Source organism: Mauremys mutica, chromosome 4, assembly GCF_020497125.1.
Source record: "Mauremys mutica isolate MM-2020 ecotype Southern chromosome 4, ASM2049712v1, whole genome shotgun sequence".
Lineage (NCBI taxonomy): Eukaryota > Metazoa > Chordata > Testudines > Geoemydidae > Mauremys > Mauremys mutica.
In genome coordinates this window covers 12,565,655-12,586,549 of record NC_059075.1, presented here as the reverse complement: position 1 = coordinate 12,586,549, position 20,895 = coordinate 12,565,655, and the positions used below count along the sequence as shown (strand labels likewise).

General features: G+C 45.8%; 1 long non-coding RNA gene across 2 annotated transcripts in view; it reads left to right on the top strand.

Moving 5' to 3' along the window:
• The first annotated feature begins 603 nt into the window (after positions 1–603).
• The window catches only part of LOC123369249, a 65,997-nt gene continuing 45,705 nt past the window's right edge, over positions 604–20,895 (top strand). For both annotated transcript variants that reach the window (XR_006578968.1, XR_006578969.1), the window contains exons 1-2: positions 604–727; positions 7,579–7,696. This is a non-coding gene — a long non-coding RNA (uncharacterized LOC123369249). The remainder of the gene's footprint in view (positions 728–7,578; positions 7,697–20,895) is intronic.

Genomic DNA, 20,895 nt, shown 5'->3' with positions numbered 1-20,895 from the left:
TCTCATGTGCTCAATGCCCAGTGGAATTCACAGGAATTTGATACAGCAACATCAGATCTCAGTTTCTCAAAATGTCTTGACTGCTTATAAATTAAGGGTATGATTTGGGATAATTGCTTTTCATTTGTGTTGATGAAACCATATGTTGTGTTTGTTCTTAAGGGATTGTTTTACACTTTTAACCTGCCTTTGGGACATAAGCTGCACTGATGGAGGGCTTACCTCTGCAACAATGGCACAAACCCTACTTTTCCACTAAATCCTGGGGAAGTGTTCTAGCCCAGTGCGCTACACATGCTCAAAGAATCTATTTGATAGTTTCTCAAGCCTCTCTGAATGCATTTCTGCTGAAAGACACTGCTTTTTCTCCATCAATTTCAATGGAAATGATGTCATTTGAAAACTAGTGACCTGCCGATGTGCTATGAAGTATTGCTATGAAACAGTGTCCTGGGGCCTCAGCTATGTCTGACAGTAAAGCCCTCTTAATGACTCATTTCAGCCAATCCAATTGCAGTATGTAAATGAACTGGAGAGGACTAGGCAGTGATTGGCTGAGGTACCTTCGGTGTCACAAAATACCGCGTGAGCAGTTGATAGGACAACAGCTGAGCATGGACAAAGCAGTACAATGCAGAGAGGACAGGAGAGTGTGAAGAACAGTACTGGAGAGTAAAGAGGAGAACAGACAGGCCAAGGGGTACAGGAACAACAAAGCAGGCAATAGGTAAGTATGGCTCCAATAGCAGTTGAAATGGGGGAACTGAAGAAGCACAAGATAGGTAGGGGAAGGGCTATGGGACGGCATGGTCCCCATCTTGGATTGAGCTACCTGGGTATCTATATGATCGTTATCCCCTGTGTGCACCTGAATGAATTTTCTCTGAACTCAGACAGTTAGTTTCTGATCTGGATGTAGAAAAGTCTCCACAACTTGTATGTGTGCAAAGAGCTCTTGTTTTTCTAGCCAAGGCAACCAGAGTCTTTTGAATGCTAAGAAGTTCATCTTTCTCTGTCCTCGCCTATCTCCTCATTCATTGGGCAACTTATTTCATTTCAACCAATGGGGCTGCACAATGCAAATTAAGGGAGGAGTGACTTACATTTGGTGTCACAAAGACACCAGTCAAAGAGATCAGCTATTTATAGCACAGAAAAAGGAAAGAGAGCTCTGCTTAGCATGACCAGATGTCCCTATTTTATAGGGACAGTCCCGATATTTGGGGCTTTTTCTTATATAGGCACCTATTAACCCCCACCCCGTCCCGATTTTTCACACTTGCTGTCTGGTCACCCTAGCTCTGCTCCTCACAATCCCTCTAATGACTTGGAGGAGTTTGAAAGCAGAGGGGTGGGGTTTGTAGAGACTGCAGTAATTTGATGATGTTGTGGTGGATGCTACTGGAATGACCACAGGCAGGAGTGGATGTAATATCAGGAGTGATGTCAGAGACGGTGCTGCTCTTTGGTACCTGACGTGGCTGCTGGTAAATCAGGTATTTGTGAGACACTAATTCATAGTCCAGTAGGTTGGTTATACATCACCCTTCACAGCTTCCCCCCCAATGGGGTTTCTCTGCCCCCATTCCCACCATTCCTTGTAATCCTCCTTTTGTCTCCTCCTCCCATGCCTGATTTCATACCATTTTCCTCTACCCAGACACTTGCTCCTTATGCTTGGATTAGCCTCATCCTTCCTGTGAGCAAAGCTCCTTTCCTGGCCCTGCCTTCAAACCCACTTCGTTTGCTTGGCCTGCAAGCGGTGCAGTGTTCCCCAGCATGGTCTGCACCTGTCTGATCTTTTTGATTGTAAGCTCTTCAGGACAGGGACCTTTTCAAAGACATTTGTTAAGGACTGTCTGTAATGATCACCTACCCCTAACATGAGTCATTGGTGGGGACTGAACTTGGGACCTCCAGCACGAGCCTCTACCAGTTCAGCTAAAGGAGTCACTCCGTTAGCTAATAGCAGCAGTGGACTCCTATCCTCATTTGCGAGCCAGCCATTAGAAGGGGACGTACTGGTTCCATTTGTTACATTATACCTATAGTTACAGAGCTATAATATAATAATTAATAGCTAACCATCTGCACATGGAGACATTATGAGCATGTGGTACGATAACTTTGATTAATAGGACAGAACAGTCAATTTGCCTCTAGGTGATTAAAAGAAATAACTTAACATTTAATGAATACAGGACCCTAGAATGCCTAGGAAAGGAATCCAGGTTGGTTTGCTTAAAAGATATAGAATCTCAATGCATAAAGTCCAATATTGGAAACAAACATATTCCCTATCCATTCAAAGCAAAGTAAAAAAAAGACAGCAAGTTGATTTAGAGAAGATGGTTCAAAACATGTCCTAGTGCAGTGATTCCCTACTAAACTGAGATATGATCTGAATTTAAACAGCTTTCTGCTGTAACATCATTAATAGATTATAATAGTTTTATCGAAAAAACTAACAAGGTAATTCAGTTCAGTTAAGTCTAGTTGATTTTTTTTTAACACATTTATTGCCCTGTGGTACAATATAACTAATTGACAAGCACATAATAGTTTGGTAAACTGGAGTATTTTGTCCATTTACTGTCTATATCATACATGAATCAAATAACTCTAGCTCAAAGCTTGGGCAGCAATCCAATCGTAAGTGCTCTGTAATGTGCCATGTACATTTACTGCACTATATAAATTGAGGTTCTTGTTCCAAGTTCTTGTTCCTGATTGCCTCTAATGTAAAACTGAACTAGTGATCCCTTTAGCCTATGCTTACTAGGCACTATCTGGTGAGTTATAAGCAGATCACCCACAGAAAGCTACAGTTAGAGAACTTTAATGTGGAACTCCCTGGAAATTTAGCCTATAGGTTATTCCTTGCATGTCATTATACATAATATTGTTCTTAATGAGCTCATCTAGTACTTGCAGGGGGCCCAAACATACTTGCAGGGAGGAAGGGAAAAAATAAATTCTAACATGTTGTCCCATTTCTGCCACCTGAGAGGCTTTATGGTAGTGCTCCATGTGCAATAACCTTCTGCATAGGTCATCAGTGGAATTTGAATCCAGGATGTGCAGCACCACAGCATAGACCTCTGCCACATGAGCTAAAGGAGTAACTCTGACTGCTGGTAGGCATGGTAGGCTATTATCCTCTAGTAGACAGACCAGACCCACCATACCAGTGTATTACACATGCATCAGTGCTGGAGATCAGGTGGGAAGCACACTTGGGGGGGGTGTCTCACTGCCATTTTGCAGGCATGATCCCTTGATGACTCAGGGCTAGGGAAGGACTATTTGATCCATAGTTGGCTTCAGTCAAAGGGCATCATTCCTTCAGCCTCCAGGGAGGCTTCATTTGCATTAACATTAGCAGGGGCGGCTCTAGCAATTTCGCCGCCCCAAGCACGGCGGCACGCCACGGGGGGCGCTCTGGCTGTCGCCGGTCCCGCGGCTCCGGTGGACCTCCTGCAGACGTGCCTGCGGAGGGTCCGCTGGTCCCGCGGCTCCAGTGGAGCATCCGCAGGCACGCCTGCGGGAGGTCCACCGGAGCCGCCTGCCGCCCTCCCGGCGACTGGCAGAGCGCCCCCTGCGGCATGCCGCCCCAAGCACGCGCTTGGCATGCTGGGGCCTGGAGCCAGCCCTGATCGTTAGGAGAAATATCACATTTGCAGCCATTAAGAAACAGTGCAAGGAAGAAGAGATGGTGAGCCTCAGCTGTATCCTCAAGACCCCTCTGCACCAGCCAGACATTGCAAGAAAAATCCACAGTCTGGCTATGTGAACACTACAGCTTATGTTACTCAGGGATGTGAATAAGCCACCCCCAAGTGACATAAGTTATACCAACCTAAGCGCCAGTGTGGACAATGCTACATTGGTGGAAAAGCTTCTCTCACCAAACACAGCTACTGCCACTCGCAGGGGCTGGTGTAATTAAGCTGACGGGAGAGCTCTCTCCCATTGGTTTACAGCATCTGCATTAGCAATGCCACAGCAGCGCAGCTGCATCGGTGCAGCTGTGCCGCCGTAAGCTCTGTGGTGTAGCCATAGCCTCTGATGCCATGCTCTTAGTCAGCTTAAGAGGTTGTATGGCCCTACTGCACTTGTTCCCAAACCACTCAGACTAAAGCAACCACTCAGCACTTCCTGATAGCTAAGACCTGGAATATCCATAATAGCAAATTTTCCATTAGTTCTTCCCTGGATTCCAAAAGGATTATGGTCACAGCTAGGTTTCCATCTGCAATTGCCATACGCTTTTATTTAAAAGTTTCCTCTGTACTTTGGTATGTGCTGGTTTAACACCTCTCCCCCCAGCTCCGCTAGATTGCCTGACAGATTTATGTGCTTCTGTTCCACAATATGCTGCTGCATAGAGAAGTTCGCCTTCATTCAGGCTTGTAAATAATTGAACAAATGATGCACCAGACACGCAGCTGAATTTCAGAATAGACTGAGGAAGGGGACAATGTTAACCAAAAACCTTGAAAATATACCTCCATAAATATCATTAAAGAGTAGCGCACAAAACAAACCAGCCCTTGACAATGGAAAAAAGGACTAAGAGGAAAAAATAGTACACAACACACTTCAGCTTGTCAGCATCTCAGCACAATTATATGATCACAGTTAATGCTGTCATAATCTACTTAGTAACAATAGGAGGCCTTGCATTTGATCCAATCCACCTACTGTTAAAAGTGAACCCCTTTCAGAACTAACAGTTAACACCAGGGCATCTAACCAGTGTGAGATCACTGAAATATCACTAGCCTTCATTTGCAAAGAATAATCCTCTGAGCTGTGAGAAGAATCACTGAACAATTAGTAGCTCTTACAATAAGCAAGTTCGGTCCGTGACATTGCCTAACACAATACAAGCTTCCACCATGTGACATTTCGTAATAGGCCTCAGTTCTGTAAATCAGCATAGGGCCGGATTCAAAGTGTATAAAATTGCCATTTCCTTCAATGGGTTTGCATCAAGTGCCATGTCCTAGAGCAGTGATTCTCAAACTATTGTACTGGAGACGCCTTTCACACAGCAAGCCTCTGAGTGCGCCCCCCCCTTATAAATGAAAAACACGTTTGTTATATATTTAACGCCACTATAAATGCTGGAGGCAAAGCGGGGTTTGGGGTGGAGGCTGACAGCTTGCGACCCCCCATGTAATAACTTCATGACCGGTCCCGATCCCCAGTTTGAGAACCCCTGTCCTAGAGGTCCCGCCTATCGCTAAAAGTTTAAGTTAGAGCTGGCCGAAGTTTTTCAACCAAAAATTCTGCTTGCTGAAAAATGGGGATTGTATTGAAAACAAGGTTTTTTCCTCCCTACAGGGAAAAGTGTCATTTTCAATAAACCTTTTCAAACAGGAAATTTCTAAACTAAATTCCACAAAACTTTTAGTTTTGCTTCAAACTGGCCCTTTTCTTTCAGTTTTGAAACATTGAAAAAAAAAAGCAACAAAAATTCCAGTTATGAGACAAAAATGAATTTGTTTCATTTCACAAGATTCCTTCAAATATTTCATGGGACAAAAAAATGTGTGTGTGTGTATATGACAGGGGGAGGGGTTCAACTACCTGTAAGTAGGATGCTTTTACCCCATGTGCCGGACTCTTTAGGGTGCACAGTGTCTTCAGAGAAATGTTGAGTGCCCTCAACTTCCAGTGATTTCAGTGGGAGCCAAAGCTAGGAAAGGGGAGGCTGGGATCCTAAGCACCCCTGTAGTCATACCCTACACATTACTGTAATAATCTTTGTCCAGAATATGCCTTGGGAGGTATCATTTGAAAACTAACAACTCACTGATCATTAATATCCTTGCATGCTGTGTAATAAGAGTTATGGACATGTGCTGAAGTGACGACTAAAAGCTGTTTAAGCCAGGCATGTCTGGGGAGTTGGTAAATGGAATGTGTATTTGTTTCTCTAACCAGCTCAATCAACTGGAAGAGACAATGAAGGTATATTCACATATATCAGGTAAACAAAGCTAACCAGGGGATGGGGGAAAGGTAGCATGGCATCTATGCTCCGGCAGGAGAGAGAAATTTGGTCTGGGGGTTTTACTTTTCAAAGAATACAATGAAAAGGTTTATTGGTCTATAAAGATTGGGGGCTGAACCTCAAGCGATAAGCAATTGAATCAACTGATTGTATACAATAGTACTGTATTATAAAAAAGAGTGGGGTCTTTTTGAAAGCCTACAACACTGGTGATTTATATAATAAAATGTATTTATTAACACTATCAGGAATTATGAATAATCTTTGATTTTAGCCTTTACAGTCTATATCCAAACAAAGGGAGAACCGGATCTCTCCTAGACAGGATGGAATGTCACAGCTACTTACCAGTATCTCCTATGTAAATTAAGCATGGTGGAATCAAAACAATGGAAGACCTATTTACATATAGGCAGATGGGAAGCTCACAGAAAGCAAAAACCAGCATGAGGTCATCCTGCCTCTTTGAACAAGGTCACTGAACTTTGGAAGATAAGCAAGGACAGAAGCCATCTTTGGCATCCATCACTAGACAGACACAAGAAACCAGAGCTCTTGCAAGCTGAGAAAGATGGGTCCTTCAACCAAGGGGGTTTTAGTTTCTGGAAACTGAGTAAGTGGGAAACCTACTTAGACAAAGATCTTTCTGAACCAGGGCTGTCTAGCATCCAGACACTCAGGGTGTGACCTGCATGTTTGTAGGCAACCTGTGAGCATCCCAGGCTGGGAGCTACAACTGAAAAGCACTGTAATGCAACCGGGACTTCAGGACAAGTGGTGACAGCCCCTCGGTGGTCCGAATTGCACCCTGAGATAGAGGCCTGGAAATAAAAACAGTTAACTCAGCCAAACTTTTAGAAACCTCAGAAAAGTTTGACTGGAGTTTGGGCTGAAGGTTTGAGTCAAACCTTAATTTATTCCAAATGGTTTCACCTTTTCCTAACTCCCAATAGTTTCAATTTGGGCAAGAGTGCCTTCTGTAGGACCTCCATTCCAACTCGAGGAACCCAGCTCAGTAGGTGTTACTACCCTACTTTTGATACACCCCAGTCTCATTTTCATGAAGGCTTGGGCTGGATACATTTTAATGGCAGATCCCAAGGACATCTGTGTGTGTGAAAGAATATCAGCACTTACCCCTTCTCCTTATCTACAATTTAGGAACCAGGTTCAGCATCCTCCCAACCCCCTCCTATGTTAAGCAAGCAATTGGGCAACCCAGATCTCGGTTTTCCGTACACTGCACTTTCGTCGTTAAACCTTTTGTCAGTCAGGGGTGTGCGTCGGGGGGGAGGGCGGGGGAGGAGAACCCTGACTGACAAAAGGTTTAATGACAAAAAGTGCCAGTGGGGACAGTGCTTTGTCGGGAGGAGACATGCTCTCACTCACAAAGCTACTGCCTCTTGTTGGGGATGGCTTTATTTTGCCGGCAGGAGAACACCACACAGAGCACAAAGCAAAAACCTTCCCCCACAGATTTGAAAGTATCTTCTCCCCTTATTGGTCCTTTTGGTCAGGTGCCAACCAAGTTATTTGAGCTTCTTAACCCTTTACAGGTAAAGGAGGGATTTTATGCTACCCTGAACTGTGTGTTCATGACACTATGGAAGCACTGTGCTGCCGAAAGAAGGGGGCCAAGGGAAGGTCCACACAGGTAGCTCCTGGATCATAAAGGTAAGGAGACCTCTTCCTCTCATGCTCAATGGGCCTTTGAAAGCTCCCTTCAGGAGGAAATGCTGTGCAGGAACTCCGCATGGTTCCTCCGGGTTTCTCCCTAAAGTCTGAACCTAAGCCAGATTCTATTCCACTTTTTGACTTCCTTGTTCATTATTGTGTCTAATTGTGTATGATTCAAATTGTACATGAGCATCCTCACTCAGTCACCACTGTTCTTATAGGCCAAGTGCACTAGGTTGTGAATCTTAGAAGAACACTCATCCTATATATCTATTTCTACCTATAGCATTTAAAGCAGCTAGCGACAGAAACCCTCTCTCTCCTCTCCTCCCCCACATGCGCTAACCTATGCATACCTTCTAGATAAGGTATCTGAAGCGTTTTGAGATGTTTATTCCCTGGCCCAGCTGGATTTCATAGGACTATTTGCTTTGCAAATGCAAAATTATCTGATATGAGCCTATTGGTCCCAGTGCGCCTCTTCTTTTTCTAGCAGCCAAACCAGAGAGAGGTCAACCCTGACGCTGTAAGCAGCTACATTTAATCCTCAAATATTGTACTTCTCAATACATTTGCAGCGCAGTTACATGCCAATAGCAGACTGATGCAGCTGGCACTAAAGGCTGGCTGCTGTTTTCAGGATACAAGGGCCCCTGTGTGTTCAAGCCAAATATCTGCAATAAGCATAAAATATAGTGGTAAGTAATGCGTTAGTAACATGTTCCTAATACAACCCAACCAGATTGATTGGTGACAGCATAAGGAGTTCAGAAAAATACAATATGAATTTTTAAAGAACACACCTAATTAAAGTGTATTTAAGTCACATTTATTAGCTCTTCTTCCACAGTGGAAATCAAATGAATAATACATACAGAATAAAATTTGCTTTCCTTCATTGCTTTCAATATTCAAAGAGCCAGATTCTGTGCTCAATTATAACTAGAGTCACACATGTTGACTTTACTAGGGTTGCAGCAATGTAGCGGAGGGGTTTAGTTCAATTTGCAGAATCTTAAACTGCTTTAAAAACGCTGCTGTGGAGGATGTTCAAGGGAGTTGGCAATTTTCCAATGAGACATTATTAAGAGCACAAGAGCAAACTATCTACTGCATAGGAAAGATAGGAAGCATGGCAAGAGACCACCCTACCTTAACCAAGAGATCTTCAATGATATGAAACTCAAAAAAATTAATACTTAAGGAGATGACTGAGGAGCTATCAGCCATTAACAATTATTAGCAGGTAACCAAAGCCCACAGGTAAGTCAAAAACATGGAGACCTGGAAGAAGGGTTGGAATCCTGGGGAAGCATGGGCTGTTACAGCAGAAATAAGGGAGAGACAAGACAGAACGATGGGGTGGGGGGCGGGGAATCAAATCAGTATTTTAGATGTCTGTATACTAATGCAAGAAGTATGGGGAATAAGCAGGAAGAACTCAAAATGCTAGTAAATAAACACAACAATGACATAATTGGCATCACAGAGACTTGGTGGGATAATACGCAAGACTGGAAGAGAAGACTGAAGGGGACACGATAACAGTTTTCCAGTACCTAAAACGTTGTTACAAGGAGGAGAGAAAAACATATTTTTTCCTTGTTAAGCTCTGAGGACAGGACAAGAAGCAAAGGGCTTAAATTGAAGCAAGTGCTGTTTAGGTTGGACATTAGGAAAAGCTTCAGGGTGGTTAAGCACCGGAATAAATTGCCTAAGGAGGTTGTGGAATCTCCATCATTGGAGGTTTTTTTAAGAGCAGGTTAGACAAACACCTGTCAGTGATGGTCTAATACTTAGTCCTGCCATGACTGCGGGGGACTGGACTAGATGACCTCTCAAGGTCCCTTCCAGTCCTATCATTCTATGTGAGTATCAGGAGAAGTGGTACAGATTATATTCACCCCACTGATGGAGCAGGCATGTCTACGGTTTGTTATTTAGGTTTGCCACTGAAGCATCATGCTGGATTCCCAGCTGCTTCTGATGTTCAGATGGTTCTTGGCAACCATATCTCTTATTCTCATTGCATTTGTTGAAGTCTAAACTGATCTCTTTTGGATGTGGACCTCATCACAATTACTTGGGTGTTGGTCACCTTGAGGTCAGACAAATCTAACACACCTTAAAACCATTTGGAAACTATAACTGAAGCAGAAGTGCCCACCAGTTAAGTACTCATTTCCCACAGTGAGTCCACAATCCGCAGTGCTTACATGTTAATATCCCAGTGACTCTAAGGTGTTGGTTTTGACCTATAAAGCCCTAAATGCATTAGTTCTGGTTACCTTAGAGACTACAACAGTTGTGGTGGGCTGAGGCTCAAGCTAATAGGCCCCTAGTTTCTTACTGACAAAGTGGGTATTCACCCACAAAAGCTTATGCTCTAATACATCTGTTAGTCTTAAAGGTGCCACAGGAGTCTCTGTTAGTTTCTTACTATAAATTTACACTGCAGCTGGCTGTGCCTGTCCCAGCGGCAGTGTAGACATCCCTTAGTGAGGAGTCCTTGATTCTGATACTCATGTTCAACCTTTTCATCTGCATTTGGCAACCTAACAGACTCATTACACAGCTAACCATTTTCCCTGGTTTCTTCAGGAGCAGAGGCTGGCAGGTGTGGAGGGAGCAGAAGAGCTGAGGAGAGTTTTGGGGTGGATAGACCAGGATCAGTTTGTTCTACCAGTTTGTAGGTGGCAGGGGGTGATCTTTGTCTGGTGATTGCACAGTCCCTAGGCCTCTGAATGGGCATTTCATACATTTAAATAAGTACAATGATGCAACACTTGTGATGGTGGACACCTCACAAACAGCTTTGAGGTCAGAACACATTTTGCTTGGAACTTTGGCATTAGCACTGAGGTTCTCTCATATTTTTTTTTAAACTCACCCATATGATCTCCAGTTGTCAGTTGGACCATGATGAACAGAAGGTATTTCCTTCACATCTCACCCAAAGGACGGCATGTCTGACCGTGCAAAATGCTTCCACCATTGCCTGTAGGGGTCAGCGTTGTTATCATAGTGCCAATGTACAATTTGCACAATACCCCGCCCCCCAAAATCAGCACACATGGTCCAACAGAGAAACGATGACAAAGATCCACTTCAGCACCCCACCTTTCTTCACCTAGCCCATTTGATCAAAGGTTAGCCTTCTGTGATCTGCTTTGAAGTAAAGGGCCTCTTTGTTGATTGACCTATTGGCAATCTGCAGGGATAACCCCTTCCTCAGTACCAAGCTCTCTCCATAGGTGTTGGAACTAAGGGTGCTGGGGGGGATGTGTCAGCACCCTGACGTAAAATGGTTCAGGGTTCATCATATACAGGGTTCATCATGTACAGGGTTTACAGTTTAGTTCAATGGCTCTTAGCACCCTCACTATACAAATTGTTTCAGTACCCTTGTCTCTCTCTCTCTTCCTAACATGGCCTTCCCCGCTATCAAATGCTAGGTAGCAGCTTGGTGGGAAATGCTGCAGCTGGGTGCTTTTGTCACTTCATAAGCAGAAGTGATGAGCAAAACAAGATTTATTTAGTCCTGGATAGCAAATGGACACAGTCTTAGCACCTCTGAACACTTTCATCTTCCAATAAGTTATCAGCGCAGCTTTTGTGGAGCAAAGTTCTAGGCTTTTTAGTTTTGTTTACTTCAGTATCTCAGTGCTTCCCCATCTAACAGACAATGGTGATTTTTTAAAATGCGAGTTGATCTCTAAATTGGGATCCCAGTATTCTCAACATCAGACCACACCTTGTTTATTAGGTCTTTGTAGGTTACATTCCTTCATTACAAAATGATGAATCTAGAAAAGTAAAGTAAATAGAAGAGTATCAGAGGGGTACCCATGTTAGTCTGGGTCTGTAAAAGTCTGTATAAGTGGCACCTTATAGACTAACAGACATATTGGAGCATGAGCTTTCGTGGGTGAATATCCACTGCATGCATCCGACGAAGTGGGTATTCACCCACGGAAGCTCATGCTCCAATATGTCTGTTAGTCTATAAGGTGCCACAGGACCCGTTGCTGCTTAAATAGAAGAGATGATGCAAAGACTTAAACAAGTGTCACCTTGCTACTTTCACGCACCTCTCTGCCACCCCTTCTCTCAATGGAAGATACAGGGAGTAGCAAGAGCCTCCGTGACTAAGGTTTCTATTGTTGTCAACAGGGATGCAGCTGTAATAGTCTAATTGTTGTTATCCAAATGCAATGCAGATGCGTGTGATGCTTTTGGACTGCTGATTGCTTTTACTCAGGACAGAGTCCTTGGCCAACTGTTAGATTCATAACAGGAATAGGATAATCATTTCTGATCACTACAAGGCACTGTCACAAACACTAACTCTAGTTTCCTGCTTCATTTTGGAAGCCATTCCATGCAACGTTACTCATCAGCTGTTGAAATTTATAGTATATATATCAGTGGGAGAGTTCAAAACTCATTTGCTATCTTTCTATTCTTGCTCCATACACTCAGCGAGACTTGGCTCCCTCCTCCCATTCCCTGTGTTACTAAAACACTCATGCCAAATATATTCACTGTACTCCAATAAAATTTGCATGGATCATGTTAGGTGGGGCCAGGAATACTTAATCTTTGGAAAAGCCAACATACACTGAATAATGGAGACAATCAAATACTTTCCAGCTTGGAGGCATGTAGAATTCTCTGCAAGACCTCATTAAATCCTAAATATCAAATAAATGAATCATATATGGAAACAATATGAAGAAAACCTGTTCTGTATTCTTAGACATCTTAAGTGAAAGCAGACCTGGCCTTGGACTTCCTTTGTGGCCCAGGTGGAAGCTTCTTGTCCTAAGAAAGTAATGAGAGGGTACAAAGGGCTTTCTTCAGCCCTGCAACCCCTGTTCAGGATCACAGCAGCCTTCCCAGTTTGAAAGCTTTCCTCCTCTTGTTATACAACTTATGGAAAGGAAGCAGAGGTTGTTATTGCTACAGTCGGCTTGGGCTTTTTGATAACGTTAAGCTGTTTAGGTTGGATCCGAAGCCTTACTTTGTCAAAAACCATATGGTGCTTAAACAATGTTGCTGCCTTGTGATTCCATGGGACGGAACATAGCCAAATTCTACAATGTCTGTAAAATTACCAAAGCTGTGAATTTAATGAAGAAAGAAGAGATTAAAGAAGTTCTGGTTTTGCTGGCAAAGACACAACTGAATGTGGGAATGCCCAGGGGCGTAGGAGTCTGTCTGTAATAAGCTACAGGAACAAATTCTGGTACAGGTTTAACTGTCAACCTCAAGGAATGAGAGCACTCAAGGATATGAAGACTCCATGACCCTTGCCATACACCTATAACCAATTCTGTAGGATCCTTGTTATGATAAATCACCTTTTGCATCTCTTTTCCGAGTGATCCTATAACATTTACATTTCCCATCTTTGCACTGTTGTACACCACTCTACAAACCAAGGACCAGATCTTTAGTTGGTGTAGCTTCATCAAAGTCCAGAGAGCTCTGCCAGCTTGCACCAATGAGGATCTAACCCCAGGAGATCACCTAGGTGCCACCTTCCATCCCAAAGGTGGCTACATTTCAACGGTACTGTAATTACTTTGTCAAGAACCTTGGGATCCTTCAGGATGAACAGTGCTATATAAAGGTAAAATAATGTTATTAAATATAAAATAAAAATATGCACCAGTAGCCTGGAATCATTCCCCATAAGTGCAGATGGGGGGAAAAAATCAATCCAGTCTTCCTGCAAGTTAATGAGAAACATGGAAGTTATTTTCTCCTGATGTGCCCAGAATCATATATTACATTTATTGCCACATCAAGGACTTGGGGAAAAAAAATCTCTTTAAATGTATTTTTAAAATTCTCTTTTCATTTTATTCTATTCATCTTAATGGAAGGCAAAGCTGCTGGAGTGTGCAGCTCATTGCAGGAAAAGTTCTGTTCCAGAACTGGGGACTGGGTTGCCAAATGCTTGGTCTTCCATTGCTGTAGCAGCCTTAAGGTGAGTTTGATCGCAGGGGACAGGGACCCTTAGGCCCCGATCCTACAATGGGATCTACGTGAGTGGATCCTTTCCCTCACCCTGAGTCCCACTAGTGGCAGCGTGTAGCCCAAGCAATGGCCAAGAGACATTTACACTGTGGGTATGCCCACACTGCAGCTGTGATCATGCTTCCCAGCCCAAGTAGACGGACGTGCACTAGCTCTGCTCGAACTAGTGCACTCAGTAGCTCAGGGTAGCCACCCGAGTACGTGCCCAGGGAGTCTGGGAGGGTTTTTTTTGGGGGGGGGGGGGTTGTACTCACGTAGCTAGCCTGAGCTGCCACTTGTACCACCTCCAAGGCACAGTGGTCTTTTTAGTGCACTCGCTTGAGCAGAGCTAGCTCATGGCCCTATACCTGCACGGGGAAGCACGATCACAGCTGCAACACAGACGTACCCTCAATAGCCAAGGCAGTGCCTCAGAGGGGTACTCTCCCTCCTGCTGGGTGGGCTCAGATGCCAGCCTAGGTTCACCCCAGCTGGTGCAGGGAACTGAAAGTTGCACCCACCCCCGTTCCAGCTAGGCCAGCTGCATCTCAGGGATTTACCCACAAAAAGGAGGTCAGGCTGTGTTTGCACCACTGCCCTCCCTGGGGGGTCATGCTAGGGGCAACCAGCTTTAGTTTCTGCCATGGGCACTATACAAACGCCACTGGCAGAACCTGCAGCCAGGAGCTGCGGAGTCAGTGCAATGCCTTGGACATGCGCCCTCCTCAGCTAGTGCTTTGTAGGTGCTGCTGTTCACACGCAAGTGCCGCTGTAAGCTCCCCTCTGGTGGTCTTTGTGTCCTGACTGATACAAGCAGATGCTCCTGGAACACAGGGATGAATGGGGCCTGCCAGGGGATTTTCAGGTGAAGATGAGATGGAATGGAGAGACGCGGCAGTAGAAAAGCTGGCTCAGGAGAACAATGTGAATGAACCTTCACTATCCTTCCTCAGCCAGCCTAAAAGAGGAAGTGGGAAGAAGCCGTACACCAGTGCCTGTGGCACCATCTCCAGACAAGCCCAACATCTAAACAGCTGTTAGAGAATCACAGCCAGGAGTCAGGGACTTGTGTGTGCCCACGTTTAAATAAAGAAAAAGGATATGTCGACTAGCACAACAGATGGAGGACAAGGGAGAACCATGACTGGTATCCCAACACCAGAACCCATCAACGCAAGCTTTCATATCCTTTAGAAAATACCTAAAAAAACACTAGGCAAGGTCCTCAGGTCTTTGTGTGTAAAGCAGTGTAGCCCCATTGAAGTCAATGCAGCTATGCGGATTTATACCAACTGTGGGTACGGCTCACTGTCTTTTCCAAAAGATAAATTGTGCAGTCACAAAACTAACACTGCAAACAGAAATCTGGAGCGCCTATCCCCAAACACAGAGAAATGATATTCCAAAGTGTTTGAGAGGAGAAAGAAATACAAATATTCCCCCTGTAGTGTTAGGCTTCTGAGCCAAGGTGTGGAAATAAGCATTCTTTCCCAAGTAGAGCGAACATGATATTTTGTCACCGGTGAAGTTTGAGAACAGTGATTTCCTCCAGGGCATTTGCAATCTGTCTTCTAGGTACTGTTCTCAGATGTGTCATGGTGTCAGACAGTAATAGCAGAGCAGATCCGGAAAGACGCCAATGTTTATGCTCCAGAGAGGAGCATTAGGCTTGCAAAAGAAAAAACTGGGAACATTCTTAAATCCAAGGGAGCAGCTCCATCAACTATGCCAATTTACACCAGCTGAGAATCTAGCTCAATATTTGGAAATCTGGCACAGATTTCCAGCAGTTCCTTTGGCTGCCATTCTAAGAAAACATGGGTAACATTTTTGAAAGCACATAAGGGTTCGTTTACACAGAAAAAAAAAACAAACCAAAAACAGCCCACAGCAGCGAGTTTGAGAGCCCAGGTCAACTGATTCAGGCTTGTGCTACAAGGTTTTAAAATAGCAGTGTGGATATTCAGGCTCATGCTAGAATCATAGAGTTAGAAAGGACCTCAGGAGGTCATCTAGTCCAAAGGACCAATCCCCAACTAAATCATCCAATTTCTTTGCCCCAGATCCCTAAATGGCCCCCTCAAGGATTGAACTCACAACCCTGGGTTTAGCAGGCCAATGCTCAAACCACCGAGCTATCCCTCTCCGATAGGTTTTAGGAGCAAAGTGAGGGCAGCAGACCTCATCAGTGTTACTGAGCATCTTCAGTCTGTGTGAGCATACTCAGTGCAAGCCAAGCAGCAAACCTGGGGGGGGGCGTGTGATCCCGTATGCCCCCACCCCCACCCCATCGCTTCAGGGCAGAGGATCTCAGAGTCCCAGCACCAGCCAAAGTGCTTACACTGCTATTTTTAGTCCTGTAGCATGAGGCCCATATGCCCAAGTCAAGTGATCCAGGTTCTGAGACTAACTGCCGCAGGTTTGGGGTGTTTGGTTTTTTTCGCACTAAGCATTCAGTGATTTAAGGAATCGAAATCCCATTTTCCAAATACCCTTAGGCGCCTAAGTGTCTACATCACTTTTGAACATGGGACTTGGGTTCCTAAATCAGCTAGGTTCTTTTTGTCAGTTTTACTTCCAGTCTCCCTCATGGGTTTATCTTTTTCCTTAACTATAAAAAGAAAGTCAATACAAAAAATAAAATACATAAATAAAATAAATAAATGTGCTTGGAGAACATGATGAGTCGAATTCAAAGCCACCAAAGCTGTCAGAAATCGGGGCTGAAATCCTGGCCCCACTGGGGTCAATGACCATACTGCCATTTACTTCAATAGCGCCAAGATTTCAGTCTAGGTCTCAAGACTGCCTGTTCTTTTCTGTTTTTCAACATTCCTAAGCCCTAATTTTACTCATAATGGATATCGGTGAACAGCAAATGTTGAGTCCGTACAAATGTCTTAAGATTAGTTTATCCAACCAGGGAAGAGACCTAATACCATGTGATTTAAGTGAGAAGTTAATGCTAAATAGTGAATTCCAAATACTAGATCACCTGAATACTCATTACAAACAGTCATACGATCTTAAATACTAGTGACCCTACAATTTCTAATAGTGAACAACTGCATCAAACAAGTGATTGGTTTGACAACCAGCACACAGGAAAAATACCTGAATAAAAATTGTTCCCACACAAATAGTTTAACCAACTCTAAACCAAATCCAGAAATTCATATCAGTCTCCAGATGGTTAGCCTATGTCCAGTTAAGAAAAAAAAATAGCATTGTGTTAAAAAACATGACAACTTAACATTTTCAGACATGACTGTTCCTGTCTACACTGCATGCTACGTCATGTTGAACATTGCATTCATTAGAATGTTAGTTAATATTGTCTGGCAATGCTTTTTCCTCAGTGCAGATTCCTGTAGGAGGTTAGAAAGTTCAGAATGGAGCTGAAAATTCTACTCGCCATCCAGCCACACACAAGGTTCTGCATGTCTCACTCGGCCTATGTAACGCCAACAGACCCTGGTTGTCAGCAGGCGGGCTCGAACCTGGGACCTCTGAAGCTTAGTGCATGAGCCTCTACTGCATGAGCTAAAAACCATGGGGGCCCTTAGCTAAGGCTGCAGCAGACTCATTAACCTCCAAGTGATCTCAATGCCATTAGAAGGGACAGGTGGCGTGTGGGTTACACCTACATCTCTGCTTCCATTTCTTCCTACTTCTACTTCCACCCCTCCTTATTCCCTTTGTATCCTTCTCCCTCTCTAGCCTTGGTGTTCTCTTCCTCCCTGCTCCTTACACCTGGCACTCTCCCCTGCCCCTCATTCCCAACACAACCATCCTCTTGCAGTCCCCTCCCTCCGTGAAACTCATTTCTCCCGGAGGCCCCGGTACCATCATTACCCCACCTAGTAAAAGACGTTGCCATGGCTCTGTTGCAATAAAAAAATTTTAAAAAAAGGAACACACCTTGCAACACTCAGATCGAGGCGTTTCAAGCGTGCAGTGTTAGACTCTACTATGTAAGCTCCATGGGGCCAGAGCCCATGTCTGCCTGCGCGTTTTGTGCAATGCAGAAAGCAGGAGGTTCATCATAAACATCATAATCCAGCAGCCCCACCACTCCCACTGAAGACAAAGCGTGGCCCATCCTGAGGGTGGGGAAGGGTTGCCCCTCAACAGGTTTTTGAAGCACTTGTCTTTCTTTGTGGTGGAAAAGCTTTTTTCAGCCTAGGCTTTCAATTATTTTAAAGCAGCCTCGTGGACTTCCTCCTTGTGAGGAACTCAGTCCGAGGGTGGCCACCACTAATTTAAAAAAGTTGATCTCTAGCAATAGATACTACATAACCAAGGCTTTTCCTTGAACAGCGGTTGGCAACCTTTCAGCAGTGGGGTGCTGAGTCTTCATTTATTCACTCTCATTTAAGGTTTTGCGTGCCAGTCATACATGTTAACGTTTTTAGAAGGTCTCTCTCTATAAGTCTATAAACTATTGTTGTATGTAAAGTAAACAAGTTTTTTAAAATGTTTAAGAAGCTTCATTTAAAATTAAATTAAAATGCAGATCTTATCAGTTTAGTGCAGTGGTTCTTAACCTGGGGTGCACGCACCCTCTGGGGCAGGGCCGGTGCAAGGATATTTTGTGCCCTAGGCAAAACTTCCACCTTGCTCCTGCCACTCCCCCCGCACATCGGTTCATTGAGGGGCAAATTCCAATGAGCCTTTATAGACCCCAGGAGCCAGCCTGCCCAGGGGCCAGCCATGCCCAGGGGCTGCTCCCCCCTCCCCACCCCCTGAACTCCTCTGGAGGGTGCACAGCCCCCCGTGAGCCCTCCCCACCCCACCCCACCCAGGTGGCCCCCGCCCAGAGTCCACTCACTGGCTTTGCCGGGCTTGGGCTGCAGCAGCAGCTCGGCAGGGAGGAGCCGCCTTCCGGAGGCACCAGAGAGCCAGAGCATCCTGCTTGTGGCAGCAGCGAGCCCCAGCCATGGAGGAGCCGGTGCGGTGCAGGGGGGCAGCAGCCCTGCAAAGGCGGTGACACTAGCAGGGAGCAGCTGCGTCCCCCGCCCCTCCTGCCCAGGCTGCGGCCCGGCGCCCCCCTCGCCTAGGGTTGCCATATTTCAACAATCAAAAAAGAGGGGAGAGCCCTGCCCTGGCCCCGCCCCATCCACTCCCTCCCACTTCCCACCCCGATTGCCCTGGTCAGAACCCCCCCTGCTCCTTGTCCCCTGACTGTCCCCTCCTGAGACCCCCCCCCACCCTACCTGTCCCCTGACTGCCCCAACCCTTATCCACACCTCTGCCCCCAGACAGACCCCTGGGGGACTCCCACGCCCCATCCAATCACTCCCCACCCCCTGACAAGACCTCCAGAACTCTCAACCCATCCAACCTTCCCCCTGCTCCCTGACTGCCCCCCGGGACTCCCCTTACCATGCCCATGCCGGTCAGACGCTGGCTCCACATGGAGGCAAAACTCCATGTGGAGTACTGAGGCAGCGGGGGGCGGGGGGGAGGGGAGATGGGGGAGGGGCAGCAGCGGCTCACACTTCCAGGAGCCACAGAACCCAAGCACGGTGAGGAGGAAGCCTGGGGGGGCTCCTGCAGCAGATGCATGCGGGTGGTGGTCCCCATGCGCCCCCCGGCTCCCTCCTCACCGTGCTCGGGCTCTTGGCTCCCAGGAGTGTGAGCCACCGCTGCCGCCCCTCCCGCAGCAGGCTCAGGGCCCCACGCCCCGGCAGCTCACACTCCCGGGAGCCACAGAACCCGAGCGTGGTGAGGGGAGAGCTGGGGGGCGCACCTGCCGCCAGTCTGGGGTCCCGGCCGCCGGCCCCGCTCAGCCTCCTGCCGGCCTAGGGTTCCTTTCACTCGTCCGGCAGCGCGCTGAGCGGGGCCAGGGGCGTGCCGGAGAAATCGGCTCGTGTGTCAAAGGTGGCACGCGTGCCGTAGGTTGCCGACCCCTGAGTTACAGCATCCCACTGACTGCTTTAAGTGATGGCAGTTGTTCCAAGGTTACTTACAGGCCCACAATCGGCTTACCCTCTATGCCAGGGCTTGTGAGGGGGATAATATAGGACTGCAATGGACACCATGAGAGAACTGGCAATGCCTTTCTGGTCCCTGCACGCCACCACAGCGGTGCCACAAAATCTGTCCCAGTGATGGGGAAACTGAAAGACACAACATTTCAGGTGCTTGTGGACATCCCAAGGCACCGGAGCTCCATTTTCCCAGCTGCAATCCACAACGTCATCCTGACACATTACACATAAATCCTTTCCTTCCATCTCACAGTTCTATACGGTGATTCTCATCTCTCATGTGTACACAGTGCAGGGCGGGTGGGGCATGCTGCAATACTTTGAGGGTGGAATGTACTCCTTCAGCACTTTTAAACACTGTAGCTTTATTAAGAGTGCCTGAAAATGCATTTGCTATTCCAGACTGCAGACAGATGTGCTTTAATACAACATCCTGATGTTTTCCCTTCCCTCCTCATGACCCCTGGATGTCCAGGGAGGGCTCTCACTTTTCCTCATGCTGCCAGCTCCCGGAGAAACTCCCTCCACTCGGCACTCTCTCAGCACTAGATACTAGAAATCACTAGAAATCAGGCTGGTATTAGACTAGCATGATTTTTTGACATCTCTTGCCCCACTGACAAGTTTTATACCATTAATTCTTCCCCGTCTCCCCAAATAAGCTCCACTGAAAGCCAATCCCCAGAGAACGCTCAGTGCCGGGGATGTATTGCAGCAAGTCCCACCGCAGCCAGCCACTCTGAAGCAGCTGAAGTCCCAAACCTCACTCAAAGGACTGGGAGGGGTTCCTTCTGAATGAGTCTCCCCAATCCTGTAATGCTTCCATAGGTAGCTACGGGCCATAAAGATGGCTTTATAAGGCACATTTATCCCTCCCTACCATCCACCCATGCTTACCAAGTTCAAATTTCCTCATATCACCACATGCAGTTATATTTCTGAAAAAGGATTTTGTCCTTTTCCAAGTTGGACAGTGAACGTGGAGCGTATCAAACTGTTACCTACTATATCATGTGTCAGACTACATGGCTACCCTGGGGATTGTCTGTTCTATACATCTTTTGAGCTAATATCTAGTAGACAACTAACTGAACATTAGAAACTAACTGAAGGTTAGAAACTAGAGGAAGGTGGAGAGGGGAGGGTATCATCTTGCATAAAAGGTGGGAGTTGAGGATG